The 15510-nt window shown below is 41.3% G+C and overlaps 1 pseudogene; it reads left to right on the forward strand.

Annotated features, from left to right (window-relative positions):
* Positions 1 to 12878: 12878 nt before the first annotated feature.
* On the forward strand, positions 12879 to 15284 carry LOC147035169 (uncharacterized; annotated as a pseudogene).
* The last annotated feature ends 226 nt before the right edge of the window (positions 15285 to 15510 follow it).

The following is a 15510-nucleotide window of genomic DNA, read 5'->3' on the forward strand; positions in this document are numbered from 1 at the left end:
TTGTCGTCGACCCACCTGACGTGCATGTAATAAGCTTATTAACTGCTTTCTGGAATTCAGTATTACAAATCAACAAATCTGCTCCATCAGCAAACTCCAAGATCCTTTCACCTTCTCCATTTCTCACACCATATCCATAACCCCCATGGACTCCCTCAAAACCGTCTGGACTCCTTCCCACATGTCCATTCAAGTCTCCTCCTACCACAACAACTTCCTCATCTTTCACATTTTCCATCAACTTCTCCATCGCACAACAGAACATGTTCTTCTCTTCATCGCTTCGACCGACCTGTGGGGCATATCCCGAGATGACGTTCATCAAGAGCTTTCCGATCACGATTCTCACCATCATCAACCTTTCACTCACTCTAGTCACACTCACTACACTGTCTACAAACTCCTCAGAAAACATGACACCAACACCATGCACGCCTTCCGGGCACCCTTACCATATAAACTTATACTTCTGACCCTGTCTTCCCTTCACCATTCTCACACCACTTCCCTTCCATCATGTCTCCTGCAAACAACATATGTCCACTCTTCTTCTGACCAATGTTTCAACCACTTCTCCAGATCTCCCTGTCATTGTCCCTACATTCCATGTACCAAACCTCAGAAACCGATCTCCACATGGGGCATCAGACGATTGGTCATCATAAATGGAAAAATTTCCTCCCTTGCTTCGATTGGGTTCCCCACCTTGAGTTTTAAAGAGAGGGGGTGAGGACCCCCACGGGGTACTTTGGGCTGTACCCATTATGGTTTCCTTTTGAGGCGATGTTTTTATGGCCGGATGCCCTTCCTGACGCCAACCCTTTTAGTCGCCTCTTACGACATGCAAGGATATGGTCTACCTATTCTGACCGGGGTACCCACGAAGAGAAAGGATACGGTCAATCTTTTCACCTCGTTAGTGTTAAGCCTGACTGCTCTGGATGCTGGTGCTCAAGCAGATGGTGGTGAACCCTTTCAAGAATTTCCGAGCAAAGACCTTGCCCAGCACTGAGAACAGCCTCACCCCTCGGTAGTTGTTGCAGTCTTAGCGATCACCCTTGCCTTTCCAGAGAGGGACAACAATGTCCCTCGTCCAGTCAGTTGGGATGATGCCTGTTTTCCAGGCAGAGCACAGAACTACATGCAATGACACGAGTGCAGTGTTTCCACCTGCCTTGAGAAGTTCAGCATGGATTCCAAAGATCCCTGGAGCTTTACCCCATTCCAACCGGTTCACCGCAGCCTGTGTTTCCACAAACGAAGGTGGACCTCCGTTTATTGGAGGGTCAGCAATAGCGATTGTTGCACCCCTGATATCTAAACCGGTCCAGTGGGCCTTCACTTCGGACTCCTCTGTCAAGTGCCCACCACCCTCTGCTCTCACTGCAGTACACCGAGGGACGGGCTTGGAGGAACGCAATGCGAAAATTCCCCTGTAAGAAGGACCAGAATCACTTGACCACAGGTGATGCTCTACCCACTCACAGATTCCTCGCATATAGGCCCTTAGTTTTATATTCCTTGTCCACCCTTAGTGCACGTGCAGTTTTAGGCTTCAGCTCCCTGAACAGCTCAGCTTTGCCATTCAGCCTGGCCCTGTGACTCTGGGCAATGGTGTCCAGTGTCCCTTGAGACAAAATTCTTCTTCACACTCTGGTGAGTTCCAAGGTATTGGCCGGCAACATCAAGGACGGTGGTCTGGAAGGTACTTCACAACTCATCGGATCCCCCAAAGCACCCAGACCCCCTAAATCTCCACTCAGCCTGTTCGCAAACTCCTCAGCTACCCTCTCATCCTTGAACTTGCCAACATCCAGCCTTGGCTGGGATCATACCATTCTCCTGGTTTTATGGTGCAACTTAAGGTTTGCTGCAACAAGCCCGTGGTCAGTGTTGAGGAACTGAGCACTCCGTTAGACCCTGCAGTTCTGGATCATCCTCCAGCGACCATCAACGAGCACGTGGTCAATCTCTTTTCCCACCTCGCCAGCATTGGAATACCAAGTTCAGCTGTGAGCTTGTAGGCGCTGAAACCATGAACCAGCCACCCTATGTCCATGACTTCCTGCAAAGTCAAGGAACTTAGTGCTATTCTTGTTCACAGTTCCAGACCCATGGGGACTCCAGACTCATGGGGACCAACACACGTCTCATAACCATGCCTCTCAGTTCCAGTCGACCCTTTGAAATCCCCCAAGACTAGAAGTGTATCTCGCCTGGGAAACTGATCAACCACAGATTCGTGCATGGCATGGAATGCATCCTTCACGGTGAGATCACTCGCCTCAGTCGGAGCATATGCAGAGACCAGGAAAATGGCACCCAAGAAGTAACGAATCCTTAGTCTCATAATATGCTCATTGACTGGTGTTACCTCAATTATCATTGGAGTCAGCGTATTGGACACAGCTACAGCAACTCCTTGGGCATAGTAACCATCAGAGAGACCAGACCAATATGAGGTGAAATCATCCACCATTATCTCACAGCAATCCGGTCTCCGAACCTCAGAGAGTGCTGCAATACCAATGTCCAAATGCTGGAGCTCAGATGATAACAGAGACAGGTGATCATCCTCTCTTAGGTATAGAATATTCCAGGCACCCACCCAAAGGGACCGCCTCAGGTTAACCCAAGGAGACCACCGTCTGGTGGACGACACCTCAGCACCACACCGGTACACTCTCCCGCATTCTGACCTGGGAATGTTTTCCCGTGGTTTCCCTGATATCATCAAACAGTGGGGGGGGTCCCGAAGGCTTTGCCCCAATCCCATCATCCAGTGAGCTGCCCTGTGAAAGGAGGCTGCACAGGAAGTACTCCCTCAGAGTGGGTTTTCTGATTTTTTTATGCTTCTGGAATGTTTTGCAGAATGAAGGGTTTTATAGTGGCTGGAGTGCAAATTCTGCCACTAACCTCCTAATAAGAAGTAACTTAACTGCAGGAGGATGTCCGCAGACACAGTTGGGCAATAGCAATCAGTGATAGAAAATAGCATTGCATAAGCATTTAAGGAATGTTTGGTTCACGTTCCTAAGGTTTCTGTTTCTTTGTAAATAAACATTTAAAATTGCATCACTAATTTTGAAACACCCTGTACTGGATGGCACATCTAGAATGCCATTTAGGAGCATTGGCACCAGGCATGCTACTCAGCTGGAGTACCCTGACCTCAGAATAACCCATTCTCACCTAACCCAAGGTACTATTTACGCGATTTCAATGAAAACACGTTTTTCTCCTGAAAAATAATGATTTAGAACAAAAATCTGGCTCAGAGAAAGTCAATGTTGTTAAACACGTATGTTATCGGCAATTAAGACTGTTTTTGCATGAATTAGGTTTCTTATGTAAAATATATTATTTTCCATAGAACAAACTAAAATACTTACTATTCGATGAAGGAAAAGTGTTTCTGCATTGGAATCGTGATTTTTCATAAATGCTGAGTCAGAACAACTTATTGTTTTATGAAAAACGCTTGTTTTGGGCAAATAAGACCACTTTAGCATGAATGAGGTTTATTGTGTAAAATGTATTGCTTTGCACAGAACAAGTTAAAATACACACCATTTGATGAAAAACGTGTTTCTTCTTTAGAATTGTGATTCACAACCCCCAGAAATGGTCAGAACAAGCTAACGTGTTGTTAAAAACGGATGTTTGAGGCAACTAAGACTATTTTTGCATGAATAAGGGTTCTAAGGTAGAATATTTTGTTTTCCTCAGTGCAAGTAAAAATACACACTATTTCAAGAAAGACACGTGTTTCTGCATTTGAGTCGTGATTTTAACAAACCATGGGATCAGAAGAACTCACTTTTTTGTGAAAAATACTTGTTTTATTTAAATATGACCGTTTCAGCATGAAAGAGGTTTCGTGTGTGTGTGTGTGTGTGTGTGTGTGTGTGTGTGTGTGTGTGTGTGTAAAATGTATTGTTTTGCTTAGAACAAGCTAAAATACACACTATTTCAAGAAAGACAAATGTTTCTGCTTTACAACAGCGATGTAAAACGAAAGGCAGGTTCAGAGCAAGCGAATGTGTTGTTAAAAACGCTTGATTTAGGCAAGTAAAACCGTTTTGCCTGAATACGATTTCTTGTATAAAATGCACTGTTTTGCTTAGATGAAACTAAAATACACACTATTTCAAGAAAAACACATGCTTCTGCTTTAAGATAGTGATTTAGAACAAAAAACGGGGTCAGAGCAACCTAATGTTGTTAAAAACGCTTGATTTAGGCAAATGACACCATGATTTAGAACAACAAATGGGTGCAGAACAAACTAATTTTAAAGGACACTTGTATTATTGCAAATCAGACAGATTTTGCATGAATAAAGTTTTTTGTGTGAGATGTGTTGTTTGGCTTAGTGTAAGCTAAAATAACACTATTTGATGAAAAACATGGGTTTCTATATTATAGTAGTAATTTGGAACAAGCAACGGGTTAAGAACAAGCTAATATGTTTATCATCCTGTGGTTATATAATCAACATGATCCTTATACAGTCCTATAGTTAGGTAAATTATATGATTATTGTACAATCCTTTGGTTAGGTAATCCATATAATCTTGTAATTGTGACTATGCAAAATATTGTCAGTAAAAGAAGAATTTTCTGTTCATCTGAATTATTTTACTTTTCCAACTATCATTGTCTTCATCTTGAAATCACAAAATATACAGAGTAGAACAATAACTCTACCCATGTGTTATAATATATGTCATCCTCATGTTCATTGATCTTGCTCATAGTAAATGGCAATACAAACACAATCATACATGAACATGTCTGTTCGAAGAGAGAATATTGCTGGCTGTACCAATTTGCCTCATCCTCCTTGTTCGCTCTTCACCACGTGCAAAGCTGGGAAGCAGATGGTGTCACATACGAGTGGGAATATGTGAGCACTTTTCCTTCCCATAAGTATGTTGCTCACATACAAATCACCGCTACATGTGCCAGGCTCTTAACAATAGGCAGTAACAGCTTTACTACCACCTGAGAACAATAGCTTTTGTTTTTTTTTGTTAATTCCTCCTAATACCTTGAAATCCACATGAGATCACATCACATGTTTCAAAATGACTGTCTTTCGATCTACCATGTTTCACACCCACATTCCATGTTTCACAAGGACTGAGGGGTTATGAAGAGTGAAGGAATAATCTGAAAGGTGGAGAAAAACTGCTGTTCTGATTTGGTGCTGGCAAGTAGAGCTGCATTGAGTCGGAGGACATGTTAAGCTGGTTGACCGACCACTCATTATGGCTGTCATAGCACTTCCTTCTTTCTTGTGGATATCAAAGCTGCCACAAAAAATAATTCATAGATGTGAAGGCTTATGGAAGAGCAGAATAACAGATAGTGTGGTTGAAGCAGAAAGAGGCAGCGAAGAATGCATGGACACACCAAAGTATGATAGGAGTGGGAGGGAAAAGAGTGGAGGGGATGGGGATGGAGATGGGATCAGTGTCTGTAGAAAGGTTCTAAGGCAGAAATTGGAAAGTCCAATCATTTGGCCAAGTCTCCCTCTATTTTGTCCTTCAACCCTGCTTCTGGGGTTTCTCCCCTTTTTCTACTGTTCGTTTTGTTCTGTGCATCTTGATGCATTCAGTGTTTTAGCTCTTCCACGAGCCTTGACTTTGTAGACAAAACAGGTAGCAGAATCGAAGGACTGCAGGGAAAAGCAAAGAACAACAGACTCAGGACAATGGTTCCACAGGCAAAAGTAGTCTTCTCAAGCTGCAGTGCATTGCTTTGCAGATAGGCTGTGGAAGTCAAATGTTAGATGAGGAAGACATTCAGAACAGTGCAGTAAAATATTATATGAAGAGACAAATCAAAAGAAAACAATGAAAAGCTTTTTTCATGTTTAGTTTTTGACAACAATGAGTTTTAATACCGTGACATGTTATCTGTGATATAAAAATGATGGCAACACAAACATCTCACAGGAGAATGAGCAAAAATCACACAAAATCATCCCTCCTCTCTCAGATCATTCCCCATTAAAAACCACAAACTTTTCCACCCCCTTTAACTCCCCAAGCCCACCTCCTTCCAAATTTCCAGTTTTTACTTCCTAAAGACTCTGCTTCTATATGCATGTTGTCCATCCTGATCTGTTTTGTTCTGTGCATCCTGATCCATTCAGTGTTCTAGCTCTTCCACAAGTCTTGACTTTGTAGACAAAAAAGAGGAGAAGTGGGGGCAGGCGACAAGATAATGCAGGTGAGAATTTAGCATCGACTAGAGGAGGGTAAGAAGTTATAGATTTTGGTAGAACATAAATGACTTAGAGGGGCAAGAGCTGGCAGAGAGGGGATGGTGAGACAAGCAAAAACAAAAGAGACAAGAAAAGATTGCCCAACCATCAATGGGCCTGGAGTGAGTAAGCAGACACAGCCTCCTGTAGCGAGATGTCAACAACGTGGAGGTTTACAAGAACAAATAAGGAAGCAACAACACCAGGCAATAACGGTGAGGAGGGTGGTATATTACATGGTATTTCAGATGAAAGCCCTGTTTACCGCTATGAGTTGAGAATGGTGATGTGAAACGTGTTGAGAGAAATGTAATGCAAATGGACAATATCAGAATAGAGTCTCTCAGTGGTTTACTAAACATCACCATTCATATGCAGGAAGAGTGTCAACCAGATCCAACACATGCATACTTGCACATAACAGGCGTAATATAGTAATTCCTTAACATCACTACAAATGGCTGAGGATGACTTGGCACTTTCATGGAGTACGGTTGTACTCCATTATAAAGGGATGTTACGGGAAGAAAATGGCCACCCATTGAAATGTGTACACAATGATACGCTCATAAACTCCTCGAGAGTGAAGTCGTATGCATTTAAAAGCCATAGCTTTTATTATCGAGCATTTTCTGAACTACCAAGACTTAAAAAGACGCCACAATACATCGATAAAGTACCACAACGAGAGATCGCTAAATCGCCAAGTTGTACTTCTTCTTGTTCGCCTCTCAAAGCAATGTTAAACTATAGCTCGACCGACCTCAACAACTGCTGAAGCTATGATGGTGATTCCAATGCGACGAAGTTACTTTGTCTCTGGGTTGGTGCACGCAACTCAAAATTTAAAAATAAATAACGCATTAATGATTTTATTACAAAAAGATATCAAACGTAAATGTGGACTCAACCAAACCATCCCAGGATCGTGAGTGGGGAAAATGGATGCTGAACAGAACCATTCCAAAAGCGATACATATCCAAACCATCACCCAAATCAACTGAAACAAATATTAAAACAATTTAATTACATAGATGGATTTAACCCACACCAAAATAACAAAATATATAAAACATTGAAAATAAATAGAATGCTCGTAACCCGTGAAAAGTGTTGCCACCACCACAAGCTCGAGGTCATGTGACTGGCGCCATTTTCACTCGCATCACTTGGCTGACCCGCATCGCGGATCAAGGTGATTTTGAGTATGTCCAGGTTAAAAAAGCCAAATAAAACAAGAAAAGAGAGAACGCGAGCAGTGCTTAGACCCCGTGGGGTGGAAGACCCCACGGGGTAAAAAAAAAAAAACAGCTGGTGCCGGCAATAACTAGACAGCTAACAGGTGATTGTGCGACGGGATGTCCAGTTTACCGCCCATCTGAGGGACAGTACACATATTGATGAATCACCCTGCCTGCAGCAGACAAGCACATTCTCTTGGATGCTCACTCTGCCAGCGATTTGTGTACTTCAGGGATCATACGGGCAATTTTCAGTCTGTCACATTTTGTCACGTCACAAAAAAATCGTTTTGTCACATTGAAAGTCCATTTTGTCACATATATTTTGGGGTTTTAGATGCACAGATCGGACAAGCCAGGATCACTTTTTAACATTCTTTTAATTCCAAACAACTCAACATTCTCGTAATTCCACAACATCGCTCATTCTGTAATACCGGGGTACCAGTTCATCGGAAAGCGAGGGAGGAAAGTGTTATTTCTTTTTGTTCAGGTTATTCAGTTCTTTATTGGCCCCATCTTGCATTTTTTGGGCATTCTGGATGGTAGCATTCGCAGCTGCAACTTTTGTGAGAAAGTTCTCAGATTCTCCCTTCACTGCATTGTCAAGCATCGCCATGCCCTCCGCCAACAGTGCTTCAGCCCTCCTTTTCTTGGCCAGAATTTGAACCTCCTGCTGAGAGTCGTTCGGAGCAGCTGCTCCCACTGGTCATTTTGTGGCCCGTCTCTCCCGTTCAATTCGTGTCATATACACCGACCTTGCTTGCCGAGTGTTTGATATCAGTTCCTCCGAATAAGGCAGCATCTGTGGTTTGTTATCAAATCTCTTCATATACGAACTTGCTGTCCGCAGTCCATTGATGCGAGGCATAGTGAGCCGGGTGCGATGAGATGTGAGCAATAGTTTGTTATAACTGAACCCGCTCTCAACATCGGCATTGCCATGATTCAATGTTAGGGCTATCCAAACCAATATCATCAGATTGGCGTATTTCAACTGACCACTCGGTCTTTTCATCTTGCCGACTCTGTACCAGTACACATCAACTCTTCCATTGACAATTCCCACATTGGCATCGGTGTTGTCCTCATCCGAATCTTTGTCTTCGGAAGTGCTGACCTGTGGATTATCGGTGTACCAGTGTTCGGGCATGTCCTCACTCGAGTACTCCAACCACTCATCAGATACTGCGTCAATTTTATCTCTCGAGAACATTTTGATGCCAACGGCAACGCGCTTGATGGCTTGCTTAGCTGATTCTGACTGCCGAGCTAAAGGATGAAGAACTTGTAGGTCATGCAAGAGATGGCTGTCCATTGGGAATGTTTTGACGAGTTTACCGATCACCTCTGAATAAAACAGTTTGGCTCTCTTGAAGAAATCCAGATAACTCCCCTCGGATATCCTTTTGGATACTCTCATAGCTTTTATCTCCCATGAAGCCACTTCTCAGATGTCGACTTTTGGAAGCCAGGCATTTGTTAGATCGATGCTTCCAAGTTGCTTTCCAGTCTTTAGACCAATAGCTCCTTCAGTCAGGGAGCGTCACATCAGCAATAGGATCAGTGTGTTCATTTCATCGTAGAGAATGTGGATGAGCGGGCCCTCGCTCTGTATCAACTTATTGAAACGGTTGAACAAGGACAGGATGGATTTCATGAATAGCAGTTCACACTTGAGAAGCTTGTAACTCAAAACACCGCAGATCCTCTTGATTCTGTCGTTCTCCCTCTCTTTGTCAGTCAGAGTTCTGAGAAAATACTCTGTCAAAGCGGGAAGTTGCTCCATCAGTCTTTCTTCTTCATTTGGTAGTCTTCCAATGTCGTCCATCGCAAAGATACATAGTGGAGAAAGACATGTACGTTCATGCCCTTGGATTTCGGCACAGTCTCGTAGTCTTCTCTCCCAGCAGCTGAGTATGAGAAAAGATAAAATACGTCAATACCGATATATTCAATCTCAGAGCCGAATTTTTCGAATGCACTAGAAAAGGCGTTGTGGCTTTTGTGCAAGTTGCACGTGCCAATATTGATAATTTTCGGATTGATCGCTTCCATAGCCTTTTTCTGCAGAGATTTCATGACATTTGGTCTATCGGAGGAAATTTGCAACAACTTGTCATGGTACAGACTGTTGAGAGATCGAACAATGTTGTCCTTGAGTTTAGTACCATCAGCATGACCCATCTCAAACTACTCCAGATGTTCTACACGAACACGATCACTCTTTGCTGGCCAGTAACGGACGATCACATCGAACTGTCTCCAATGTTTAGCAGTTGTTGCCTCATCAACCTGAATACTGTATGCTGGAGCAAAGTTCCTAATTTCATTTTCAATTAGAGTATGCATATACGGCCCCATTCCATCCACAACTATGTACGCTGTCTTGTCTGAAGCGCATTGGAACTCCTTCACGATCTTCGAGTCAGGAAACATGTGAGGAAACATAGCGATCATAGAATCTGAGAGTCTAAAGGACAAATTATTCACTGAAACATTGGCACACCACATCGTTTCCGCGTAGACCACATTGCTATTTAAGCTTCGCTTTTGCCAGTCTTCCCGTCCATCGTCAGCACCCGTGCTGCCACTAGCAAAACAGGTCTGTATATTCCTCTGCGTATCCACTAGTCGCTTCAATTTTCGATCATCACCCAAATTGTTTTGTCTTCGCTTGATATGTGTACCAGTCTTGGAATGATGGATAAGCTGGTCCTTCCCCCTCTGAGCAATGCTCACGATCTCCTGAAAAAGAAGACAGCGGATGGAGTGATTGTCGTGGGGTTTTGCCCAGTTTTGTATCGGGTCTTGATTGGAGTCCTCTCCATCCAACATGGACACTTATAAAATGGTGTTCCTTTTACTCATGATCAAGAGCTGAAAAAAAACAGAAACCCTCGAGAGGCCTGACAAAATAATTATATGTGGTCATATAATGTACTTCAACCACAAATGAAGTGTAACACCCATAATAATGTTCAGCAATTATTGTTCAATCAATATATTCTTTCGTGTTATTGATGAAAAACATCAGTCTGGGCATTGTTGTGCAGAAATTAACGAAACATGTTAGCAGCTGACTTACGTCGTCTGATAAAGCAAATTCTGACCACCAAACATCATTGGAATTCAAGGACCACAAAAATGCTCCTAATTTCATAATGCATCTCTATTTCCTGCTTTGTACTATTACTACGTAGTGCCCCCACTTTTCGAGGACGACCGTCCCATCTAAAGCCCTAACACACGGAGGCTGGAACCGAGACTAGACGGCCGTCCAATTTCGGTCTCAGATTAATCTGAGCAATTTTATGTTGTGGTCCTTAATTTCCATGCATTTGGCGTCAGACATCTAACATACCTGTTTTTAGTCCAGGAATCTGCACAATAAGCGTAAATGTTCAGCATAGAATGGCAGGAGGTGTAGTGATGAAATAGCTGCAGGGCTGATGCTCAGGTCTCTAATTAACATGGTTACATACAGCATAGTCGATCACTCTTGTCCAGTTTGATATCATTCCTTTCTAAAAAGGAATACTTGTAACCAAGAACCCTTTTAGCTCCCGGAATTTCCCGTTCCAGTGGAAGCAAAAAGTATTATTAACTGAACAGTGTTAATGCAAAGAAGTCTGCGGAATAAGTGATAAACAAAGCGCAAAAATGAACAAACACAAATCGCGACATCAGTTTTAACAAAGCGCAAAAATGAACAAAACTTGACATGAGAATGTGTTGATCTTACCGCTCACCTTGCTGATGGTGACCACCGATAAAAAGTTTGCTCGAGAAGGATAGTCATCGTGATATATCTGGTAAAAAGCTGGCGCGGACAAAACTTTCTTGTCAAATGTGCCACAATTCTCACAACACTGTCACATGAAAACCCAGTTTGTCACATTTTGTCACATAAAATCTGTTTTGTCACAGGATGTCGCAGTTTTATGGCTTTTGTCAAATGTCACACAATGTCACAAAATGTCACCGTATGATCCCTGATATTGCTATACATGAAGTTGGTTATATTTAAACACTTTGATTTGCATCATTTTGGTACGAAATAAATACATGACAGGTAAATTAATGTTTTCAATTTTGACGAAAAATAAAATGGTGAAATAAACGGACAGACTTGATTTTCCTAAGCTTCCTTAAAACGCACCGAGTTCCTCACGCTCCCAAATAAACAATATTTGTTCTCGAACGTTATTGTGAAAAGGAAAGTGTTATAGTTTATGATGATAAAGCTTACGATTGAAAACTATCACACAAAAGGTGAAAAAAACGTCACCTTTTTCATTTTAATTTACATGCAAACGTACAATGGAAATCGCTTTCACCCAGCATCTTCATCAGTTCAGTGGTGGTAATCCACATCATGGACTGAGACAAAAGCCAGGATTGAGGGGTGGTGGAGGGGTACAATGGTGGTGGAGGGGTACCATAAGCCAAATTTAATAATATAGATGGATTTAATCCATACCAAAGTAACAAAAAAAATTAAAACATTAAGCATTTTATTATTTTTAAAACGATATTCGCATCGACATTTCCACACATGATATGTGGTAATCTACATCATGGACTGAGACAAAAGCCAGGATTGAAGGGGGACAAAGTAGAATGTGTCATAAATTTAATTTAATAACATTGATGGATTTAATCCATACCAAAATAACAAAATATGTGAAACATTAAGCATTTTATTACTTACATAAAATTGCAGAAACAAGAAAAGAAAAAAAACAATAAAAAAATGTAAAAACAGAGGGATGAAATCTCAAAAAAAAAAACAACGAAACAAGGAAGGAATGACACCACATTACAATTCCACAATATGACACCACAATCTTTTGGATTACCATCCTGACAACTTTTGACATTTTAGTTTTGTTTTGGGATTGTGTTAAATGAAGAATGACACCACATTACGACGCACAATACAGCAACAATCCTCTTCTGAATTAGCATCACAATATCTTTTGACGTTGGTCCATTACAATCCCACAACATCACAAAAAAATCCTTATAGACCACAATATGTCCGTATCTAACTCTGTTTCATGCAACATTACTGGGGGCAACTTTATTCTTGATCAATAATTCCAAAAATATTATAATCATTCAGAAAATGTGTGTTCCCAATCTTCAAAATTGCTCATAAAAGCTCGCATAAAAAGTGGCTACATAAAAAACGAAAAATTTCGGTAAATATTGTCACATTACATTTCGCTGACCAGTCGATTCATGTGATAAAATAGGTCAATCAGCATTACCGTATTTGATGCTCAGTGAAATTGATGACGTAGTTTCACAGAATAACCCAATCACGGTCACCATGCCATTGCACTGCGAACCAAAGATGGCGGCGCCCACGGAATGCAGTTCTACGGCGGATCGTATATTTTCTTCAAAATTTTGCGTTATGCACGTAGATTCCACAATAAAAAGTAACTTCATCGTGTTCAATAATGAATCGTAGAAACGATTTGTCGATGGGTGAATTACAACTGCAAAGAGAGTGATAAAGTTACCGAGTTTGCAACAAAGCTTGGTATTGATTTTCACGATACTGCTACATGTATTGTGGCTCAGCCCTTGCCATCGAGTAACATTGGCTACCACTACAATTGCTACAAGCGCTTCTGTGACATCAGTAAAATCAGAAGAAACGAGAAGTCATTTGCAAAGAAATCTACTTCTCAAGGACAAGTTATGTGTAAACTCATCCACCATGCATTGATAATGACTTTAAAATTAACTTATGTAACATTAGATTGGACATGTGAATGATGCATCATTCATGATGACGATGATTTGGTGTAAGACTAAGTTGGTGCCTTTGTATCATGTTCAACTTGCTGTCGTAGTACAATTTTACTGTAATTTTGGAATCATGGTTATTCAGGGAATTATAACTGTCAATGATTTGATATTAAACTTAAAGCCATTATTGGAGGGGGCGGACATAGACGACAGGAACTTTTGCAAATCTGTTAACTGGGGATCAGCGAAGCAGGTGCATACAACAGCCTTCCCTTCCATGTGTGTTTCATTCAAGTTCACCTCATATCTCTTTGTAGCCTCTATAGTGAGGCTATATATACTTTTATGATATTGTAAGTATAAATTTCACGGAAAAAAAGTGAGGAAATATTCGCTTGGTTACAAATAAATCCTTCGTAAACAAACATGGAAATATTGTTGTTTTAACCAGCATCACTGGTCCCTCTCTCACAAATGCGCAAAAATTACTTACGTCCGCCCCTCCGATAGCATGCTGGCTTCTATTGTAAGCAAAGGAGAGAATGAAAAGATTTGTTGGGGGATATTACACAACACAAAGTCCATTTCATCTAATTTCAGCCAGTTTTCCAGAAATTTATGGAAAATGTTGAATTTTGAAATGCCTGTCTAATAAAAGGCATACTATATTCTGGCAATAAAAGAGGTGTTTTGAGATAAAAAAAAAAAAATTACAACATAATATCTAATATCTAATATTGTAATGTTACATTTTAAATAAATAATCAATCTATTTGCATTCTCTTTGGTTGTCTTTGCATCTTCTATCATTTCATCAATACAAATACAGGAACAGACATTAACATACTGGATAACCAACCAAGTGACTTACACGGAGGACAGCCAAGCCAAAAGTGTGTGCTTCATTCAGATGGCAAGGACAGCGAACGAGAGTGGCGAAAACGTCACGTTTCCAGAGGAGTGCATAATTTGCCACTGAAACAAGTACAAACGAAATAATATAACTGATAAAAGGTCAATTGTAAGGTTAGTCAAATGTGAGCTTATTTGTGGTGGGCAGCTCCTGGAAGCTGCAAAGCAAAAGGAAGACATCGCACTTCTACAGCAGATACAGGGTTAAGATTTGGTAGCCCGTGAGTTGCAGTACCATCGTGACTGTCACAGAGCCTACACAAGATTCCTGAGTAAGCCGTGTAAGCCTTTGACACCCATTCAGAGTGGCTACATGAATGCTTTAATTGTATTCAGTGAAGAAACGGTGAAAAAAAGATTAATTCAAAATAAAGAAATCTTGACTCTGTCAAGATTAAACCGTATATTTATCCACACAATCAAAGAGGTTGAAAATGTAGATGCTCCTTATAGGACCTGGAATTTAAAGACACGTCTGCAAAGAACATTCCCACAACTTGTGTTTGTCATGCCCGCCAATAGAAGCATGAGTGACATCGTCTTCAGTGAAGGACTTTGTGCAGAAGACCTAGCCCAGGAACTTGTCGATGACACTGACACTACTTCTGCAGAAAGTTCAACAGATGATGCAGAACCAATTGAAAGAGGTAGCAATTGATCCCAGCCAAACAGTCTGCGAATGTTATTTAATGCTCCCTTAACATTGAAGTTATCAATTGACAACAAGAACCTCAGTCCCATGGCCACCTGTGGCAGATGACTTGATGCTGGATAAAGTTAAGACCCTTGTCCCATATCAACTGTTCAACTTCCTAGCGTGGGTGGTTGGTGGTTCAGACAGCCCCGAAGAAGAGCAATATGTTGCAGTTACAGCAGACACTGAAAAAAAACTCCTGTCAATTGCCCACGATATCATCAGTTTGGCAAAGAAAGGGGAAAAAACCCGATGCCAAAGCATTATGCCCTTGCCACTGCAGTGCACCATCTGACAGGCTCAGCACAAGTGCTTGGTCTCCTCAACGGACTAGGGCACAGCATTGCACACTCACATTTTTGTGTATACAGTGATCCTGATGTACAATACTCATAAAATAATACAAGGAAGATGATTACACATATTTAAATACAGTGGAAAATCGATATAACGCTAAGCGTTATAGCGCTCGTACTGATTTAACGCTCATACACCTTGAACCCCAAAAAATACCACTATTTCATGTTTAAAGGCAAAAAAGTGAGAAAATAGAGACAAAGTTAGTCCAAAATAGCACTAAGTGGCCAAAAAAATTCAAGCTGTCATCGCCCTGTGTTGATTT

Source organism: Eptatretus burgeri, chromosome 1 (assembly GCF_056783735.1).
Source record: "Eptatretus burgeri isolate ZD-2024b chromosome 1, Ebu_testis_v1, whole genome shotgun sequence".
Lineage (NCBI taxonomy): Eukaryota > Metazoa > Chordata > Myxini > Myxiniformes > Myxinidae > Eptatretus > Eptatretus burgeri.